The sequence below is a fragment of the Dendrobates tinctorius genome, unplaced genomic scaffold, assembly GCF_039654945.1.
Source record: "Dendrobates tinctorius isolate UK_male_01 unplaced genomic scaffold, ASM3965494v1 ptg000086l, whole genome shotgun sequence".
Taxonomy (NCBI): Eukaryota; Metazoa; Chordata; class Amphibia; order Anura; family Dendrobatidae; genus Dendrobates; species Dendrobates tinctorius.
This window is the reverse complement of record NW_027361754.1, coordinates 56,160,352-56,183,182: the sequence shown is the minus strand read 5'-3', so window position 1 is coordinate 56,183,182 and position 22,831 is coordinate 56,160,352. Positions and strand designations below refer to the sequence as shown.

General features: G+C 44.8%; 1 long non-coding RNA gene across 1 annotated transcript in view; it reads left to right on the top strand.

The window, feature by feature from the left end:
* Window positions 1-8,560: 8,560 nt before the first annotated feature.
* Window positions 8,561-22,831, top strand: part of LOC141098067 (uncharacterized) — a 50,361-nt gene continuing 36,090 nt past the window's right edge. Inside the window, exon 1 of the long non-coding RNA XR_012234139.1 lies at window positions 8,561-8,680. This is a non-coding gene — a long non-coding RNA (uncharacterized lncRNA). The remainder of the gene's footprint in view (window positions 8,681-22,831) is intronic.

The following is a 22,831-nucleotide window of genomic DNA, read 5'->3' as shown; positions in this document are numbered from 1 at the left end:
GGAAGTCAGGGCAAATCCACTCAGCGCTCTGGTTCTGATGCCAGGCCTCTTTCAAAGGGATCCCCACTATGGAAGTTAGGACCGTTCCACTCAGCGCTCTGGTTCTGACTCCAGGCTGAGGGGATGATGTAGGATATTAGTGGTAGTTGTCCGGTGGCTCTAGCTGATGGGATGATGTGGGATATTAGGGTAGTAGTCCAGTGGCTCTGGCTGACGGGAAGATGTGGGATATTATGGGTAGTAGTCTGGTAGCTCTGGCTGACGGGATGATGTGGGATATTATAGTGAATTTGGCTATGCGGAATGGGCAGGGCTATACACTCAGCTTTATATATATATATATATATATAGATGAAATCATTATAATTCATTATAACTAACCGTAGTTGGTTACTATGCCCGGGCAGCGCCGGGCTCTTCAGCTAGTGCATTATAAATGTCACGATTTTTGCATGACAACTAAAGTGTGCTGTGAATTCTTCTTTGGATATAAATTGGGATTCCGCTGCCTTTTAACTAGCTCCTCCATGTACCTTTGTTTGTGCACTCCGAATATATGTTATGGCAATAAAGGGCGATGTGTTTCTTATAGATACAGATAGATAATAGAAAGATATTAGAGATATAATGGATAATAAATAAATACGTGGAATAGATATCCTGTAGATATATAATTTCACAAGCCCCCTACATATAATAAGCTTGCACTCATTAGTGCCTTTCACGTGGTAAAGGGTGTTTGCATAACCTAATAAATAAATAATGAAAAAACGATGTAGGGTCCCTCCTAGTTTTTGATAATCAGCCAAAGTAAAGCAGAGAGCTGACAGCTGATATAATCAGGGTGGGAAGGTCCCTGGTTATTGGGCCCTTCCCACCCTAAAAATACCAGCCGCACCAGAATTGGCGCTTAACATTAGATTCACCAATTCTGGCGCTTTGCCCGGCTCTTCCTGATTGCCCTGGTGTGGTGGTAATCAGGGTAGTGGTATTCGGGGTCAATGTCATCTGTAATTTGTCAAAAATCACAAATAACAAGCCCTTGTGCAGGAAGTGGAGAGGTGTCGAGAAGACGCCCTCATTACTAACCTTGTAATAAAAAAAAAAAAATCACACACATGCAGAAAAATTTATTTTATTTGAAAAAACACTCCCTGACACTTTTCCTGGTTCACAAATTTATTTTTAAATAAAAAAAGCCACACAAGTCAGCTGTAGTCCTGGGAATCCACCTCAGTAGACTGAATCTGACGTAGTCCACCAATGAATGCCTGAAAAACATAAAAAAAAGAAAATAAAAAATAATACACTATTCCCCGTTCAGCAATTTATTTGAAAAAATGTTCTAACGCAGGTCCGACTTAGTCCAGTGTTCCCCCAAACCGGCCCCGGCGACTGAATAGCAGCAATGTTACTGAAATTCACAGACACTGGATAGTGATGTCACTGCTCATCAGAATCGTCAGATCACACTGCGTTCTCTGAGACCCGGCAGCTCTGAACAGCGGTAACGTCGCAGAGTCATACTTTCATCTGTGAGACTCGGCAACTCTGATGAGCGGTATAATTACTGGCATTAGAGCTGCTGGATTTTACATGATAATATCATCCACCAGCTGTCTGCTTTATCTTTGCTGGTTAAAATAGGGGGATCCCCAGGTCATTTTTTTTAATTATTTATTTATTAGGCTAAGCAAGGCCAAAAACCCTTTAGTGCCACATGAAAGGGACTAAAGGGTGCAAGTTTATAATATATAGTGGTCTTGTGAAATTATATATCTACAGGACATCTATCTATCTATTCCAAGGGTTCAGGCTGTTACATTACTGTGCTTGGCTCATAAAATATTATGTTTCCTTTGAGATGTGTGCGTAAAAATCAGACTGTCATGATCTGACAGTTTTAAATTGGACAAAGTGAATTTCTTTTACTTTGTCAAGTGCAATGTGTGACGTGATTGCCCCCGGTGGCCATTGGAATTATCACACGTGGTGTCTTTCATTCTAAGTTGCCCGGTGGTGGTTAGTGGTATCGCACTTTAGGTTTAATGCGCACATAATTATAAATCAGGTGTGAGGCTCTATAAATTAGTCTCAGGGTATTCAATCATTGTTGGTGATAGTTGTTCATTTGCAACCAACCTTGGTGGTGGAAGGAGCTGGAGAGATTGCTCAGCTCAATCTGAGTTCTGATGTGGAAGGAGTCACCGAAGGGAGTTCTTTGCAGCGCTTACTGAACTTGGTGGCAGCTATTCAGGAGGAAGGCTGCAGTCGGTTGCTGGACTCTGTGCTGGAGCATTTGCACAGAGAGAGCTAAGTTTTCTATTTCCCCTGTTTGTGACTTTCCTTATGTGTGATCTAGTGCAGTGGTGGGATTAGTTTCCGCACCGGCCAATGCCCTAGCGAGGGACTAGGTTCAGGGCGAGTCAGGGCATAAGGTTCGCGTGCGGCGACAGGTGCGGAGCCTGTTTAGGGAACGTAAGGAGTGCAGGGACGCTTCCTCAGGGGAGCTTAGGAGGTCTCCACTTCCCTATTTCCTATTACAGGGCCCACCACTGTAATTGTTCCTGTGTTTCCCCTTATTATTTAAATTCGCCAGCTGGAGGCGGGGTATCCAGTTTTACGTGTATTTTTTAAATTCGCCAGCTGGAGGCGGTGTATCCGGCTGCACGTTCCGTTATTATTTAAATTCACCCCGCTGGAGGCGCTGTATCCAGGGTCACGTGTGTCATAAATTCGCCCTGCTGGAGGCGCTGTGTCCAGTCACACGTTGATCACTACATTATCACCAACCATAAAAATTTTTTTTTTTCTGCTGAGCCATGGACCTAATGCAAACCTTTACCCAGGTACTGCAGACCTTTACTGAAGAGATCAGGGAGCTGCGCGGTGAGATGGTGCAGCAACTGCAGCTGTTGGTGGGCTTTGGAGGTTTGATTCAGGCACAGGCTCAGCCAGAACCCAAGATATCTCTCCCAGACCGGTTTTCTGGAGGGAGAGATCAATTCTTGGTATTTCACCAAGCCTGTAAATTATATTTCAGGCTGCGCCCTCGTTCTTCAGGGAGCGAAGAGCAACGGGTGGGGATCATTATGTCCCTTTTGAAGGGGGATCCCCAGTCCTGGGCCTTCTCCCTGCCGGACGATTCACCATCTTTAGAGTCCGTGGATGAGTTTTTTGCGGCTTTGGCGCTTGTGTATGGGGATCCTGATGGCGTCTCTCTGGCGGAATCCCGACTCCGTAGGTGTAAACAGGGAGCCCGGGTTGCTGAGGAGTACTGCTCCGAGTTTAGGAGATGGGCCACTAACACTCAGTGGAATGACCCTGCACTTAGGAGTCAATTTGCGCAGGGTCTGTCTCCAAAATTGCAGGACACTCTGGTGCAGTATGCCGCCCCCAGGTCGCTGGAGGCCGCCATGTCCCTCGCCATCCGGGTGGATAGACGCCTTAGGGAAAGACATACACAAAATGTGCCCCCTGTAGTCCTCTCCGGGGGGAGGACCCCCCGGTACGGTTGGTGGAACCCAGGCAGCCCGGTGTTGTTGGTACAAATAGGGGGTTGCCTGGGGTTCGCCGTGGTGGGGGGGTATGCTTTTCCTGTGGGAAGCCGGGCCATTTCATAGGGGCCTGCCCAGGGCGTGCCAAGTCTCCGGACGAACCGATGCAAGTAGGAGGTGTTAGGTTGTGTTCAGGCCTGCCTACGGTTCAGGGAGTGGTGTCGGCATGTTTTTTCTGTGGGCAGACTGGTCATTTCCTTAAGACGTGCCCATTACGTGCCAAAATATCTGTGTCATCTCAGAAGCCGCAGACCCCTGGTCGTTTGGAGGAAGGCAACCAGAGAGTGTACATTTACTCCATTTTGCCCTCCCAAGGTATTATGTCAGCAGAGGTGTTTGCTGGCGGGGTACCGGAGGTGGTACCGGTGCTTGTGGACAGTGGAGCAGGGGTTAGTCTGGTGGATGCTCGTTTTGTCCAGACTCATGGCCTGAAGTGTAGGACGCTGGCCCAACCTATAAGCGTCCAGGCCATTAACTCCGTTCCACTGAGCCAGGGGAGCCTTACCCAAGTCGTAGAAAACATTCGTCTGCGTATAGGACATCATGAGGAGTCCTTGTCATGCTACGTCTTGGAGGGAATGCCAGTACCTATCGTTTTAGGCTTCCCCTGGCTGAAAAAACACAACCCGGGGATAGATTGGCGAGCAAGGGAAGTAGTCAGCAGGGGGCAGTCGTGTGAGGGCTGCTGCCTTGGGACTACTGTCTCTGCCGTCTCTCTTCAGGGGACCCCTTCCTCTCCTGTGAGAGCAGCGATGGTGCGGCGGGAGAGTAGGGGCAAGTTTCAGCCCTCGCCGCTAGCTAACCCTGTGAGAGGCAGACCTCGCTGTGGAAAGGGTTGGTGTGTGGTGTACCCTATGGTGTAGTGCGGGGGTGTGAGTGTGGTGACACAGGGGGACGCCTCTGTTATCAGGTCCAGAATGAGTTCGCCAATTTTAGGACATAACGAATGTGTGCAATAAACGTTCAGGTCCGGACCTGTGTGTGAACGAGCATGTATGGGTGGCCACCAAAAAAAAAAAAAAAAACATCTTGTGGAAGAGTGTTGTGGAGCCTAATCAGCTCATAACAAAGATACTCATACATAAACTCGTTCCCCAGGTTGGCGCTATGGAGATGAGTGATTCCTCCAAAATAAACTTTATTGCCAATACCAGCTGTGTGTTTGTCATAAATTTAAATTCAGGTGATGGTGGGGTGAACTCAGGGTCTGGCCGTCCCCGCTGTAGGGGTTTCCCTAATGAGGGGTGGTCTTGAGGGTCCAGAGGCCCCTCATTAAGGAGGGGGTACTGTCATGATCTGACAGTTTTAAATTGGACAAAGTGAATTTTTTTTACTTTGTCAAGTGCAATGTGTGACGTGATTGCCCCCGGTGGCCATTGGAATTATCACACGTGGTGTCTTTCATTCTAAGTTGCCCGGTGGTGGTTAGTGGTATCGCACTTTAGGTTTAATGCGCACATAATTATAAATCAGGTGTGAGGCTCTATAAATTAGTCTCAGGGTATTCAATCATTGTTGGTGATAGTTGTTCATTTGCAACCAACCTTGGTGGTGGAAGGAGCTGGAGAGATTTCTCAGCTCAATCTGAGTTCTGATGTGGAAGGAGTCACCGAAGGGAGTTCTTTGCAGCGCTTACTGAACTTGGTGGCAGCTATTCAGGAGGAAGGCTGCAGTCGGTTGCTGGACTCTGTGCTGGAGCATTTGCACAGAGAGAGCTAAGTTTTCTATTTCCCCTGTTTGTGACTTTCCTTATGTGTGATCTAGTGCAGTGGTGGGATTAGTTTCCGCACCGGCCAATGCCCTAGCGAGGGACTAGGTTCAGGGCGAGTCAGGGCATAAGGTTTGCGTGCGGCGACAGTTGCGGAGCCTGTTTAGGGAACGTAAGGAGTGCAGGGACGCTTCCTCAGGGGAGCTTAGGAGGTCTCCACTTCCCTATTTCCTATTACAGGGCCCACCACTGTAATTTTTCCTGTGTTTCCCCTTATTATTTAAATTCGCTAGCTGGAGGCGGGGTATCCAGTTTTACGTGTATTTTTTAAATTCGCCAGCTGGAGGCGGTGTATCCGGCTGCACGTTCCGTTATTATTTAAATTCGCCCCGCTGGAGGCGCTGTATCCAGGGTCACGTGTGTCATAAATTCGCCCTGCTGGAGGCGCTGTGTCCAGTCACACGTTGATCACTACACAGACATCACACGCATGGTCTGTGTGCCGTCGGTTTTTTTTCTCGATATCACTCAAAAAAACTCAATACTATCATAGCTTTATTTAACATGTCTGGGAACTGAAACTTATAAGTACTTCAGTCTCCACTTAAATGAATGCAATTCAACATAGTAAATTTTCATGACCCTTGGAGTCAGTCAGAGTTGACCATGTTAGATTTTCCCTGTATAAAAAAAAAACTACAATTAACATTTCTCTTTATTTTCTGGTAATTGCTGAAGGAGTTAGAGATTTTGTTTCACTTAGAAGCATTGAAGATATTTTGAGTCGCAGTTAAGAGTTAACCTTGCAGACTGCTTAGCGTCTGCTTGCTGATTATACTCCCTTGTGTTTGCTACTGTGAAGGCAGCAGGTTAATCATTGTCTGTCTCCAGATGTAGATAATACTGCTGTTTTGCTAAATTGTTTCAATGAGACATTTCTTTCCTTTCTCCATCTATTGGGCTGAATAGTTTCATATGATACACGATCCAAGTAGTTCCAAAATCTTTGCAACTTTATGCATTTTATAAAAGTATTTGGTATTGTGACTTTTATGGATCTCCTTTATTATTTTGGCAAAATTTTAGTACATTGAGGGTTAAGGGCCAATGATACATTTATTATCCATACTTACTGTTTTAGATAAATATCAGTCAGTTTTGACAAGAGTGGTAGTGTTTTTGTAATTCCGGACACTCTTAAAATTCCAGAGTTTGCTAATATTGTAATTCTGGTGATATGGACTATAAGAAAATTCTTCTTACAATAATTTGCTAATGTGTTAATACATTTAAGGTTTCATTAATCTGTCATCTACAACCAGAAACATTTACATTCCTCCAGGGACTGGTCCACCAGAGTACCTGAGAATTCTCTGGTGGGCCAGGACCCAACATCCAACAAAAGACGAACCTATTTAGATAATGACTTAAAATCAATCTTTTGCCACAAAGATCTATTTCTTATTAGATAATTCAAGAATAACCTATTAGATTTTATTGTACACGCAGGACGTAATCAATGATAATAGCAAAAATTATAATGCAATTACTGTGAACATGTAAATGTTCTGAATGGATGCGTGTTGGCCTTTTGAATCATTTTCTCTGGTGAACCTAAGGAAACCCTTCTAACATGGCCCCAGTCTCTATTACGAAATGTTTACAGGTAATTAAAGAAGGAAATGTTCAGGCTCCTCATTGTTGATGAGGGCATAGGACCCTTTAAAGCTCCCACAGACATTATTCATCTGCAAATTTTCATCTATCAGTCAATACCGTATTTTTCCCTACATGCCCTATACTGTAGGTGTTTTAAACGATTCCAAGTGGTTGTCGATGGTAACGAACAATCATTCGTCTCACGGAAACAGATGATAATCATTTGTTAAAGTCAAGATCATCCATTTTATTTGAGGTTTACTGCTCATTTTGATCTCAATATTTGGCTTCATAAACTTGTAGCCTGCAAAGGAGGTACAGAGTTGTGTTTCAGGAAAAAAATTTGATGAAGGACCATAAGAGCCCAAGACAGAGCAAGGTGTTATGTTGCTTTGGTGTGTAGTCAATGTATGGCACTGGAGTTGGAGTGGCATAGAGAGCAGTGGCAACACATTCAACTACCAGACCAGAGATAAGACGTAATAGAGAGTAGAACTGGTGAGAGGGCTGAGACAACCTATTATTTGGTACTCTGTGTTGAGGATGACGCCACCAAGAGAAGATCGATTGCAGCACCTCCAAGATAGCCAGAACACTGAATTACTACTAGAGAATTTGGGCAGGACAGACAAAAAAGTGGCCAAGTCAACAAGGCCAATTGATGACAGAGGAACTTGGCAGTACTGACAGGGTGCTGGGTTTACTGTGGACATGTCAAAGAATAAGGTCAGACAGAATGTATTGTGCTCCTCAGCTACAAGGCCGTAGATTGATCTTGTATATCGCTGCAGAGTGTAAATTAAGTTATACATATGTGACTACTGGAGAACACCAAAATCTGTCCTCGGCTATTTATAAATGAATGGCCTCTCTTCTGAAAGGGAATTTTAAAGCCCTGTTCTGGGCACAGTGGTAGACAAGCTCACAAATTGTTCAGTCCAGGGAAGCATAAATTAAATGCAACTATCCTGTGCAAATTTTGGTAATATCTCTATAATCACATCAAGATGTCCTAAGATACAATACACCAGTCCTCACCCTACAGGCATATACATACATATGTTTGGAAAGAGCCGCTTGCTCCAAATATAGACATCCTCCTCATTTCAGCTACAGTAGCTTACCATTTACACATTGTACCAAATAAAGTTGTCTACTGGAATGTGATTTTGGTCAGAAAATAATGTAGAACATGTATTATTAAATTATTATTTTGGCTTCACTCGCTCTTGCATTAGTCTTCTGATACCTGGTTATGTGGACAGCCGGCAGGTATTAAGCACCTGTCCTTTTCAAAAGAATAGCTGCTGCTCGCGCATCCCAACTAAGTGAAGAGTGAACTGAGCCTGAACCTTTCATGATCTCTTCATTTATAGAAGGTGTTGGGTGGGATTCCTAATTTCTGCCAATACATTATTACAGTAGCTATAAGTGAATTGTGAACGGTGGGGACCAGATGCATAAATTCTATGTCCAAAGCTTGGAAACTTTGACCTATATTGATTCAGATTGTCTGCCGTAAAATAAAATGGACGGTTGTGTAATGCTTTATTGTGTCTTGCTGCTTACCATTGAACTTCGTTTTAGTTGTGATAAGGAGCAGGACAGACTTAATAGAACGTGTGTGAGCGCCGAGAGGGGAAATGGAGTCTGGCAGATAGAAACATTCCTCATCAGGTTTTACCTCTAATCTGCATTAAACCCAGGAACAAAGTGCTTTACTTCTCCTAAAAATGGTTGTCTTCGTAGTCTGTGGGTGAGTGCATGAGATCCTCATTGGCAGATAGACCATAGCCCAACCTTAACACAAGCAACAGCGGCGTAAACTTTGCTAGACTTCTGTCTCTGTCAGTGCGTCTTTATTTTTATCTGGCTTTCGAGCTTGGAACACACATATAGTATACCATATACAGTATAGAGAGAAAGTGGATTTTATCTAACATTTTAGATTTTATAATTGCACTTTCCAGTTACCATCTACCTGATCTTGGTAAAGGACGGATTGATCTTCTTAGTCCGATTCATGGCTTCACTCACTGTAATAAGGTCTATGCAAAAAATATTCTAGTTATTGGCAATGCATATATTAGTGTTTTACCTTTGGAGCCATTACACCATTTGCTCACTTCCTTAACTCATTAAATAAGATGTTTTACACTCTTAGGCTAGTTTCACATTAGCGTTTTTTAGCGCAGTGTTTTGTGCGCAATAGAAACGCATGCAAAAAACGCATCATGTGGTTTGCATGTGTTTGCTTTTTTTAGGTGCATGCGTTTTAACCAGTTTCAAGCCATGGTTACTCTTAAAACACATGAGATTGTAAACGCAGGCGTGCGCATGGACATGGACTGTAATGTGATTTTTTGGCGCATTCTGTGCGCATTCCGTGAGCATGCATTTTTTTTTACATACTGTAGGTTGGATGGACCAAAAATGCAACAGGCTGCATCCGGCGTGCCTAGACGCACACTACAAAAAAACGCATGTGCATGAAAACGCATACAAACGTGTGCAAACGCTAGACCATGCGCCACCATGTTAAACATAGGGGAGCATGGCGCATGCGCATGGACGCACACAATGCGCTGCGCTAAAAAACGCTAATGTGAAACCAGCCTAGCTATCTTTTTTCCTTATCCTCAATAATAATATATGTAATGTAGTGTTAGAGTATTAAAATACAGTCTTCACTGCACATTAAAAACTGCAGTCTTCCCTAATCCAACAACACTACAATCTTCTTCTGGCCCACATGACTGTTCTGCAACTTTGCCGGCTCTCATAGGGTCTACTGTAGCTGTTTTCCGAGTGTAAGGCTAGTTTCACACTAGCTTATTTTCCACGCAGCGCTCGGCGCCGCTAAGCCCCGCCCCCTGCCGGCTCCCTGCCCGCCCCATCCGGTCATCGCTGCCTACTATCACACACGGCTGCATGCGATCTGCGCACCCTATCTTTAGCATAGGGTGCGCAGACCGTGCACTAGTAGGATTTTAGCATGCGCTGCGCACTTTTGAAGGTGCGCCGGTGTGCGCCGAACGCACCATGTTGCATTTTGGCGCGTTCGGCGCACCTTCAAAAGTGCGCAGCGCACGCTAAAATCCTACTAGCGCACGGCCAGTGCACGGTCTGTGCACCCTATGTTAAAGATAGGGTGCGCAGATCGCATGCAGCTGTGTGTGATAGTAGGCGGCGATGACCGAGTGGGGCGGACAGGGAGCCGGAAGGGGGCGGGGCTTAGCGGCACCGAGCGCTGCATGGAAAATAAGCTAGTGTGAAACTAGCCTTAGCCTCTGAAATACAGAACAAAGCTCCATAGACCTGCATTAAAGGGATCCTGTCACCAGGTTTTCCCCCATATAAAGTAGGGCCAGCACCTGTAAGCCCTACTTTACAGCATTCTAGAATGCTGCATATATGTGTAAACTTGGGACAGAGCTGCACTGCACAGCTCCATCCGACATGTAGCTTCTGCTGCAGAGTGCTGCAGGCCAGCTCCTATTCTCTTGAATACTCCGTTCAAAGTTTACGTTATGTTTTACTCCATTTCTTCAGAGCAGAGGTACCGTATATACTAGTGGAAAATGGTGCTGTACATGAGAAGGGAGTTACATACAGAATTATAGATAAGGCCATAAATTCAGAAGCACAGGGCTGTCTAGACCTTGGGCTGTCTATTGCAAGGATGTCTTTTTTAAGGATAACTATAGAAATATGCCAGAAATGACCCAGAAGTGACCAGAAGATACGCCTAATCTCTGTTAAAATATACAAAAATTCTTTCTGTTAGCTCCACACTTACTCTTACCATGCTGAGATACGCTCTAATGGTTTTGCCTCCATTACTCCTGACTCTTCTTTGCTATCCACAGACCCCGCAGCACCCTCTAACCAAGTAATAATCTCTCCTTCTCTCTTGCCCTCCCCACCTGACCTCCTCCGCTGACCTGCTCCTCAACTTCATATCACTACTAATAACACACAAAGCAAATCGCCCACTCTCCTCCTCCCACCTGCTCTGCCTCTCTCTGCTTCTCACTGCTGGCGACATATCTCCAAACCCTGGACCCCCACAGCTCATACCTCCCATTATTACCCCTTCTATCATTCCCAAACCAACACAAACACCAGAAATCTTTCCCACCTCAAATATGTGCCCTTGACGCTCACCACTCAGCTCCCTCTCTCTGGATCACTCTGGAATGCCCGCTCCATCTGCAATAAACTCCATGTGATTCATGACCTCTTTACCTCCCGCAATTTTTCCTTCCTTGGCCTCACTGAAACATGGCTGACACCCTCCGACACCGCCTCCCCTGCTGCTGTGCTATGCTATGGCGGCCTCCACTTCACCCACACTCCTCGCCCAGGCAACAGACCTGGTGGAGGAGTGGGCCATCTCCTTTCTTCCAATTGCACCTTCAATCCAATCCCACCTCTTCCCTCCCTTGACCTCCCCTCTTTTGAAGTCCACTGTGTCCGCATCTACTCTCTCTACAACCTCCAAGTGGCTGTTATATACCGACCTCCAGGCCAACCACTGCCTTCATTGACCAATTCTCTACCTGGCGCCTTCACTTTCTCTCTGCTGACATTCCCACCATCATCATGGGTAACTTCAACATCCCAATTGACACCCACCAGTCAGCAGCCTCAAAACTCCTGTCGCTCACTTCATCTTTTGGACTTACTCAGCGGTCCTCCTCAGCTACCCACACAGATGGACATACATTAGACCTGGTCTTCACCCGTCTCTGCTCCCTATCTAACTTCACAACCTCCCCTCTCCCTCTATCTGACCACCATCTACTCACATTCTCATCACTGTCCTCCTCACCTGTTACCCATGTCCAGCAACATGCGCACCCCCGCAGAAACCTTGCACATCTAGACACTCACATACTCTCTGACTCTATCACTCCCCGACACAGACACTGCCACTAGTTTCTACAATGCCACTCTTGCATCAGCCATCGACTTGGTCGCTCCTGTCAGTGCGACGAATCAATAGACAACCCTTACACAATAACACTACTAAAAAGCTTCGGCAAGCATCCAAAATTGCTGAACTGCGCTGGAAGAAAACGCATTCCCAAGACAACTTTACTGCACTCAAACAAGCAACACTTGCATTCAAATCAGCTCTCACCTCTGCTAAACAGGCCTACTTTACATCCCTTGTATCTTCCTTATCCCACAACCCTAAACAGTTGTTCAATACTTTTAACTCCCTCCTCCACCCACCACTGCCCCCTCCAACTTCCCTAATCTCTGCGGAGGACTTTGCCGCGCACTTCAAAAACAAGATAGACCAAACACGGCAAGTCTTTATTATTCAGCCACCACAACCCCTTTGTATACCAGACCAATGTTCAAACCGCATAATCTCCTTATCCAACATCACTGAAGGGGAGCTTGCTCATCTTCTCTCCAAATCACACCTCACCACTTGTGCACTCGCCCCCATCCCATCCCACCTCCTCCCCAACCTCGCCACCACTCTTATCCCATCCCTAACCCACCTCTTCAACCTATCACTTACTTCCGGTACCTTCCCTTCTGCTTTCAAACATGCCACAATCACGCCTATCCTTAAAAAGCCAACTCTCGACCCAACAGCCATGTCCAGCTATCGCCCAATATCGCTGCTCCTATTTGCTTCTAAACTCCTGGAACAGCATGTTCACGTTGACCTTTCCTCCCACCTCTCATCTAACTTGCTATTTGACAATCTACAATCTGGTTTCCGTCCCCATCATTCCACTGAGACAGCCCTGACCAAAATTACCAATGACAATGTTAGGCGTCGGATACCGGACACTGCACAGCGGGAATCCAGAGCCAGACATCCAGCGGTCTCCCATTCTCCTCCGACCGCTCCAGGTGCTGCTCAGCAATCACAGCGAGCCAGGCGTGCTACTCAGACTTGCTCTGACAGCCTGGATGTTGCTGCCACCTCTGGTGCAGCAATGGTAGCACATCCTGTTCTGCAGGGAACCGCTCCAGAGGCGAAGTCCTCATGCCGTGCTACTGGGCATGCCCGCAAGGTGACCTCTCACTGGAGAGCAGGGGTCACATGCTCAGGTCCTGCGTCGGATCTGATTGGTCCTTTCCAGGGTACTGGAACCGGGCACCGATGCTTGCGGCTTTAGCTGCCGCTGCGCTGCAATACCAGCAGCTATTGGTGTTCACGGCTGCGACGCCACACGCCGGCTCCTGTGACATTAACAGGGCCAGCGCCTTTGCATATACTTTTGCCAAGCGACTCTGTGTCTGAACAGAGCCGCTCCTAGCGTTCGGGTGATGTTAACCCATGCGCACTATGGCACCTTCTGGTGCATCTGCCATTGTCCAGCAGCGGTCTAGTCACCTACCGCACAGTGGACCCGGGCGGTGAACGCACCTCCTATTATTTATATTTGGTGCATTCCGCCGTCCCTAACAGACCTACTTACAGCCAAAGCTAACGGACAATACTCTATACTCCTCCTTCTAGACCTGTCCTCTGCTTCCACTGCTTTCGACACAGTTGACCACTGCCTCCTACTACAGATCATCTCCTCCTTTGGCATCAAAGACTTTGCCCTATCCTGGATCTCCTCATACCTTTCAAATCGCACATTCAGCGTCTCCCACTCCCACACTCCCTCCTCATCCCACCCTCTCTCTGTTGGAGTCCCCCAAGGCTCTATTCTACGACCCCTACTCTTCTCAATCTATACACTTGGCCTGGGGCAACTCATAAAGTCCCATGGATTCCAGTACCACCTTTATGCCAATGATACTCAGATCTACCTCTCTGACCCAGACGTCACCTCTCTGCTGTCCAGAATCCCGGAGTGTCTTTCAGCCATATCCTCCTTCTCCTCTCGCTTCCTCAAGCTCAATGTAGACAAATCTGAACTGATCATCCTTCCCCCATCTCACAGATCTTCCTTACCCGACTTATCTGTAACAATTGACGACATCACACTTTCCCCTGTGCCAGAGGTCCGCTGCCTCGGAGTAACCCTTGACTCTGCCCTGTCCTTCAAACCGCACATCCAAGCTCTCTCCACCTCCTGTCGCCTCCAGCTCAAAAATATTTCCAGAATCCATTCCTTCCTCAACCCTTATTTTACTAAAATGCTTGTACATGCCCTCATCATCTCCCACCTCGACTATTGCAACATCCTTTTCTGTGGCCTCCCTGCTAACACCCTCGCACCTCTCCAGTCCATCCTTAACTCTGCTGCCCGACTAATTCATCTCTCTCCTCGCTACTCCTCAGCTTCTCCCCTCTGCAAATCTCTTCACTGGCTCCTATTCCTTCAGCGTATCCAATTCAAATTACTAATACTGACCTACAAGGCCATCTATAACCTGTCTCTGAACAAATCTCCCAATACCTTCCCTCATGTAATCTCCGGTCCTCTCAAGACCTCCTTCTCTCCTCCACACTTATTCGCTCCTCACCCAACCGCCTCCAAGACTTCTCCCGAATAGCCCCCATCCTCTGGAATTCTTTGCCCCATCACGTCCCACTATCAACCACAATCGAATCCTTCAGACGGAACCTGAAAATCCATCTCTTCAGGAAAGCTTACAGCCTGCAATGATTCCTGTTGTCTCCTCACCACTACTGGAGCTACCGCCTCACCATCACTGGAGCTGCTGCAACCCCCCATCCTGCTGTCTCCTTCCCCACCATCCTGTAGAATGTAAGCCCGAAAGGGCGGGGTCCTCTCTCCCCTCTATATCAGTCTGTGATTGTTTGTTTACAGTAAGTAATATCTGTACTTTGTATGTTACCCCTTCTCATGTACAGCACCATGGAATCAATGGTGCTATATAAATAAATAATAATAATAATATTGCTAACAGTAAACAAATTTACAATGACAGACTGGTGCAGAGGAGAGAGGACCCTGTCCTTGCGGACTTAAATTCTACGTATAGTGGGGAAGAGACAGAAGGTCAGGGTGCAGCAGCTCTGGTGGTGATGAGGCGGCAGCTCGGGCGGTGGTGAGGCGGCAGAATGTTTATTGCAGGCTGTAAGCTTTCCTGAAGAGATGGGCTTTCAGGATCCGTTTGAAGGATCCAAGGGTGGTAGATAATTCGATGTGTTGAGGCATGGAGTTCCAGAAGATGGGGGATATTCGGGAGAAATCTTGGAGGCGGTTGTGTGTGGAACGAATAAGTGTGGAGGAGAGCAGGAGGTCTTGGGAGGATCGAAGATTACATGAGGGAAGATATTGGGAGATTAGTTCAGAGACATAGGGAGGGGACAGGTTGTGGATGGCTTTGTAGGTCAGTGTTAGTAGCTTGAACTGGATTCGTTGGGGAATTGGGAGCCAGTGGAGGGATTTGCAGAGGGGAGAGACAGAGGAGTAGCGAGGAGAGAGGTGGATTAGTCGGGCAGCAGTGTTGAGGACAGACTGGAGTGGTTCAAGAGAGTTTTCAGGAAGGCCACAGAGGAGAGTGTTGCAGTAGTCAAGGCGGGAGATGATAGGGCATGTACACCAGTTTTTCTAGATTGAGGGCTGTGGAAGGGATGGATTCTGGAAATGTTTTTTGAGTTGGAGGCGATAGGAGGTGGCAAGACTTTGGACGTGTGGTTTGAAGGACAGGGCAGAGTCGAGAGTTACTGTGAGGCAACGGATTTCAGGTGCGGGAGAGCATGATGCCATTTACTATAATAGATAGATCAGGTAGGGAAGATACGTGAGATGGAGGAAAGATAATGAGTTCAGTTTTGTCTACATTGAGTTTTAGAAAGCGAGATGCCCCCATAAGATGCTCCATATAATATACCCCCATAAGATGCTCCATAGACTATGCCCCCATAAGATGCTCCATAGAATATGCCCCCATAAGATGCCCCATAAGATGCTTCAGTAGAATATGCCCCCATAAGATGCTCCATAGAATACTCCCATAAGATGCTCTATACATTATGCCCCCATAAGATGTTCCATAGAATAGGCCCCCATAAGATGCTCCATAGAATATGCCCCATAAGATGCTCCATAGAATAGGCCCCCATAAGATGCCCCATAGAATATGCCCCCATAAGTTGCTCCATAGAATATGCCCCCATAAGATGCTCCATAGAATAATCCCCATATGCCGCTGCTGCTGCAAATAAAAAAAAATGACATACTCACCTCTCTGTCGCTGGAGGCCAGGTGCCGCTGTCGCTGCTGGCTCAGGCACCTGAGATATGCCCTTGTCCCCGTTCCCACGCTGCTCACCGCTGTCTGCCATGTTGTCTGTCAGTGATGTTCAGGCAGCAGAGGGCACGGCTCGCACTAACTACATCACCGCACCCTCTGACCTGAATATCACAGCCAGAGGATGCGGCAGGCAGCGGCTTATATGCGAGTATATATGGTAATTAAAAAACTAAAATTCTGGCATGTTTCTTTTCTTGCTAAGCTGGATAAATATAGCATCTTTTTTGCATTGTAGTTCTGGTCCTTATGGATATGATGATACCAGTTGTGTATATGTTTTTCCTTTTTTTACATTTTTAAACTGAAAACTAATCTTTTATGGGAAATGGCTGAATTTTTAATTGAATTTTTTATTGCTTGTAAAAAAATTTTTTACATTTCTTACTTAGTCTGACTTGAACATCTTGAATGTCTGATTGTTGGTATAATATGTTGCATTTCATTATATCTGTGAGTTCTACACTGACATACACACTCTCCACAAGGAGGAACATTACTCCAGAGACCTCAGTCCAGAGTGTTTCTCCTAGTCTAATCTATTGTGAATTCTCTTACTTCTGAGTCAGGGCTCCCTCTGGTGGTTACTGTGGGTAGTGGCGCTGGCCAGATTGACAGAGAACTGCCACCTTATGATGATGATTGGAGATCTGGGGTTACTGATTGGAGTATTTAAGACAGCAGGCTTCTTTCAATCCCTGCTGGTGATTAGCTTTCCTGTGCATTCTGAGGTCTGATGTATCCTGCGCTGATCCTGCATTTTTCAGCTACGTTGTCATTTGCTAATCCTTTGCATCTGATCTCGTTTTGCCTCTTTCTGCTTGTTGTGTGGGTTCAGCGTGCTCCCTGCTGAGGACAGTGCTGGACCCCGCTATATGTGTTGCGGCTTGTGTCAGTTGTTCAGTCCCCTGTTATATTAGTCTCTTTTGCTTTGCTGCCAGTTCATACTAGAATGCTGATATAGTGGGGGCGAGTTCGTGAGACCTCAGTGTTTTTTGGTACATCAGTGGTGATGGATTTTTTAGGGGTTTTGCGTAATTGCAGACAGTGCCTTTCCTTTCCTATCCTATCTAGTCATTTCGGGCCCCAACATTTGCTCAGTCTATTTTCTGCCTGCGTTTGTGTTTCATTTTGTCTCACCGACAATATATGTTTGGGGGCTATCTATTCCATTGGGGTTCTACTCCGGGGCAGTTTAGATTTCACCTGTCTTACTTTACACCTAGTTAGTTCTCCGGCTGTGTCGAGGCGTCTAGGGCATCGTAGGTACGCTCCACGGCTACTGTAAGTTGTTATGATTAGGGTTCTGCGATCCACTAAGTTACCAACCTTTCTGGTTTCCTGGTGGCCTAGCCTATTCCTGCCATCCTCCTCGGTGACCTGTTCATAACACTAATCAGCTCTCATACTTTGCACTGATGAGGGGAAATACCCCGAAACACTGAGTCTGCAAATTGAGGTTCTTATTTGGCTCTTAGTCATATTGCAAGACTCATTAAAGGGTCGATAGCGATTTGTTGGATTGCTGCTTCCAACAGGTGGCGCCATAGAGTTCAAGTCCACTTCCTTTCTGAAGAGGCAATATACCGCCTCTTTGACACACCTTCTAGTCTAATAGGCCTCTGTAGATGGCAGACCTGGAGTTCATTGTTTGACCTGTCAACAAACTTTGCTACAAAGTTGAAGATGTGGAAGATAGTTTCATGTTACAGGTCAGTATTGCAAATGGCACATGATAACTGGGAGGCCATTTTAGCAACATTAAATTAATGCCATCAAGTTGCACCTTTGCCCTGGTGGCTGAATTTCCAGCCAACACTTTTAAATTTCTTTCCATTTTATAGTCACACAATATTTGTATAATTGGGAGCAATTTACGAAAACTGATGTTTCACACACCAGCCTTAAACAGAAATCTGATGGTATAGGATGTGACAACATTTACTTACTGGAACATGCCACTTGTGCACAACAAATCTGCTTTAACTTTCAATTTGCAGCCTAAATTATAGCAGCATAAAAAGTACTATAAGTGACTTTTTTTGTGTGCAAAAATAGACTTGCATTAAAAATTTTTCTGCCATAAAACTGATGCAAATAGTTGGTTTTTAGTAAAAACAAAAGATAAAACACAGATTGAAGAGTATGAGATACAGGTACAGCAAGTTTCACCCAAGCAGAAGTTGTAGTCACAATCCGTTAGGCTATGTTGCATTTTTGCAGCATTTTTTAATGCTGATTTTCAGCTGCATTTCAAAGAAACAGCAAAGTCAATGAGATTTCAAAATTCTCATGCACACAGCTTGTTTTTTTTCCTGACCGTTTTGTCATAAGAGCTTGGTTTTTGCAAAATACAGCATGTCACTTGTTTCAGCATTTTCCACAACGTGTAGTGCAAAAACGCTACAAAAACGAAGCAAAAAATGCAAGTATCAAGGTTTAGCTGCATTTTTGGTGCCAAAACCTGATGAATTTGAAAGAAATTATTATTTTTTTTTGCACTAAATTTTATCAGCATGCATAAGAGACAAATGTACCTGTCCCTGACAAAATCGCAGTACAAAAGCGCTCCAAAAACTAAATAAAAAATGCAGCAAAAACTAAGCAAAACCTGCTTTTTGTAAGCAGCTTAAACTTGGCATGAAAATAATAATAATACAAAAAAATTCAGCAGCAACATGTGAACATAGCCTTACAAAGGATAAGACAGACAACAATTCACACTGTCTTGTAATAGAGTCAATGGAAAAATGCCGGGAAGGTAAAGGAAACGATCATACTTTATAAATTAATGAAGTCAAGGAAATATCAGCTCTTCCTTTATGTCTAAAAAATTTATTTGAATATTCTAGAATAAGGTGCTCACTGTGCCTCTGTTAAATTTAATTTATGACTCTGAATTTAAAAACTTCCATTGACAGAGATGAGTAATGATCACATATTACTTGTTACTGTAAAGGCATTTTCCACTTACTGACAACTTTCTATTTCTGGCATAACTTTTGCTTTTTTTTTAAATCTTGTTTACAAACTTGGTAATGTGTTTTTATGTCATTTATGTTTTTTCCTTTTCACTGAAAAAATTGTTTGCTTGAAAAACAACAAATCAATCAGTGCTTTAGAGAGCGGACCTATTGCCTTTTATTAAATTGTGTTGCAAAAAATATTAATGTCTGTTATTTTTCACATTTCTTTAAAAAAAATAATAATAATCCCAAACTGGGTTAAAAAAAATACCTCCACAGATCAAACAACACTACCATTACAACGCTCCTTGATGGTCCTTGATTTCTGGTCCTGCTCGGTTGTATTTCCATCATGGGACCAGAGGCTAAGAAGTAGAGACCAGTTGGGACACAGATTATAAAACTAGAGTGTTGGGTCATTGGTTTGATCAAGTATCGGTTGTTTTATGATTTTCTCGCACCTGTGTATCCATATGATATCCGTATTGCTTTACATTTCTCACTGATTTTCCCCATTGACTTTAATGGCTCAATGGGCTGAAATGAGGAAAATGTGTGGGTATTTGTCGCATGTCACACAGTCGGTTGGTCCACGTGGCGTCTGAGTTTTTCTCGCACCCATAGTCTTGCATTGGCGAGTCTCGGACGATATACGCGTACAATCGCAGCATGCATGCTGAATGCGCCTGCAAAAAAAACGGTGATAGATCTCTCGCATAGCACTCGTCTGTATTCAACGCTAGTGTGACTCCGGCCATTGGCGAGACTCGGCCAATATACGCATACAATCATAGCATGCTGTGATTTCACTCGCATGTAGAATACGGCCGAGAAAAGAAATGGTGATGGGAGCTGCCCCATACATTAATACCGGTTCGAGTGCTATGCAATGTTTTGTCGCATAGCACTCGTTCATATTCAACGCAAGAGTGACACCGGTCTCAGGATTGGACTGGCCATATGAGAGCAGTAGAATCATCCGGTGGGCCACTGTGCAAGAGTTGGCAACCACCCTCTTATATGAACAGTACGTGGCACAATAGACTTGAATCACTTTATGTACAGAAAAATGCAGCATCTTATTCATTTAACAACCTACCCAGTTCACTGTTATATAAATTTTTGATTGAGGATAATGTCACATTTGCATGAAGCTGAAAAGTGGGGCCCTGGAGTTGGTTTCTGGTGGGCCCTTGGCACCCCAGTCCGAGTCTGCCAAGAGACATAACTTTTTTATTTTTCTGTCAATATAGCCATATGAGGGCTTGTTTGTTGCAGGATGAGTTGTACTTTTGAATGACACTATTAACTTTACCATATAATGTACTGGAAAATAAGAAAATAATCCAAGTGCATTGAAATTCCCAAAAAATTGGCATTCCACAATTTTTTGAGGGTTTTTTATTTATCATGTTCACTATATCGTAAGACTGACGTGGCAATATGATTCTCCAGATCAGTACGAGTAAGTAGATACCAAACATGTATAGTTTTTTTTTTATTAAAGTGATGAAAAAAATTGGAAATTTGTATGAAAAACATTTTTTGCTTTTGCCATTTTTCTGAGACTCGTAGCGGTTTCATTTTTCGTTTTCTGAGGTTGCGTGAGGTCTTATTTTTTGAGCCCTGAGCTGACGTTTTTATCTATACCATTTTGGGGTAGATATCAATGTTTTTATTGCCTCTTATTGCATTTTATTGCAATGCTTCGGTGGCTATAAAAAATGTAATTCCGTAAATCTGATGTTTCGATTTTTTTTCTGTTATTTACCGATTGGATTAACTTTCTTTATATTATGAAAAATTGGACATTTCTGAACGCAGTGATACTGAATATGTGTATTCTTTCTTAATTGCTTTATTTTTAATGGAGCAAAACGGTGGTGAACTTTTGTGTTTTTTAATTTTTTCATATTTTTAAACTTTACTTTTTACTGTATTTGTTAGTCCCTATAGGGTACTTAAAGCTGCTTCAGCACTGTTATGCATAGCAGAAATCACAATCTCCCACTGGCCAGCGTTCACAGGAGGATCATAATGACCGGCACGGTGCCACGTCATGTGCATGCCAGTGACAGCTGTTAAAGGCACTTGATGGCTGATTAAATCAGCCATTGTGTGTCAGCAGAGATGCAGGCTCAGTGAGTCAGCCTGCATCAAAGTCAGGGACACACCATATGACGTACATGAACGTCATATATATCGTGAAGGGGTTAAAGGTGACCTTTCACCAAATTTTTCATGTTGAACTAAACAAACAATGTAATAGTGGCTGCAGAACAGAAAAAAAAAGTTTTTATTTTGTTTCACATTGATATCATATGAGTGTCCAGTACATGTACTTATCAACATTTCTTCTGGGGGATGGGAGTCGCGGTCCGGTCCGTCGACTCCCATCTTCATATGATGCCGTCCTCTTCTTTCCTTCTTTCGTGGCTCCGGCGCAGGTGCACTGCTCTGCCCTGTTGAGGGCAGAGCAGAATACTGTGGTCCGCAGGCGCCGGACCTCTCCCAGCGCCTGCGCACTTCAAGACTCTGCTCTGCCCTCAACAGGGCAGAGCAGTGCACCTGCACCTGTTGGAGCCGTGACAGGCAGTAAAGAGAAGACGTCATTGTTAGAAGGGAGGTGCCGGACCGCAACACCCATCGGACCAAGACCGAACCGCCCCTGGGTGAGCATAATCTAACTCCTTTTTCTTATCTTTCAGGTTACATCGGGGGCTTTTCTACAGCATTACAGAATGCTGTAGATAAGCCTCTAATGGCGGTGCAGGCAGCTCATAGTCGAAAAAAGGGTGACAGATTCCCTTTAAATTCTGTTCCCTGCCCTACCTGGGAACGACCCCGACCCTCAAATGCATACTTGAACAAACACTTTGAAAGGAATTTACAAAAACCTCATCCCCTTTTTATCAGTGATGCCCTGAATTTGCCAGGATTGTGTCTCAAAATTCTGCACAATCTGGCCAAATTCACGACAGTTGACAGTTATGTGTACAACTGAATTACCAGAGACTTGAAATGGAAGTGGATAAATGGCATTAGTGAGTCCTTTCTACATTTAACATTTGATGGATCAGTTGCCTTTAGTAAACATATTAAGGTCCTAGACAAGCAATTCTCCAGAAACAGAACTCGCAGCCACCTCAATGTTATCCAGAGGCTGCTTGACAAGGCATGAGAAACACAGCCTGAAGATGTCACCTTTCTGTTCGTCCAAAAAAAACAGTGTACCACAGATCAGCATGGAGACAGGAGGATGTCAAAAGTGACATTTGAAACCAAATGATGGCAGGTCCAGAAATTAACTGCAGGTTTTCATCTAAAAATATGCTGCCAAACACAACAATATGTAATGACTTCAATATCAATGGCTGAACTTGAGGATTTGAGGATAGAATGGTGATGAAGGCAGAATAATTTACATAAATGTCATGCACCTGTAAAGTGTCCAAGCAAGGTAGTCATGGACGAGCTGCGTCTCTCACTCGCTCTGGCACTCTACAGACAACACTTGTCCCTGTCCCGGTGTGTTGCTATGAGTGGGTGCATCAGACTTACTTCAGGCCTACGGGCCTCCTTTGGCTCCAGATTTTCCTCTTCTGGACCCTCAGTAGCAGTCAATTCAGGGGTCACAAGATTTGTAAAAACAGTCCAACTTTTACTTAATGAATGGCAGACTTTAGAAGCAGGCATACAGGATTGGGCCCAACGGGTTGTCGTCTTTTCAAA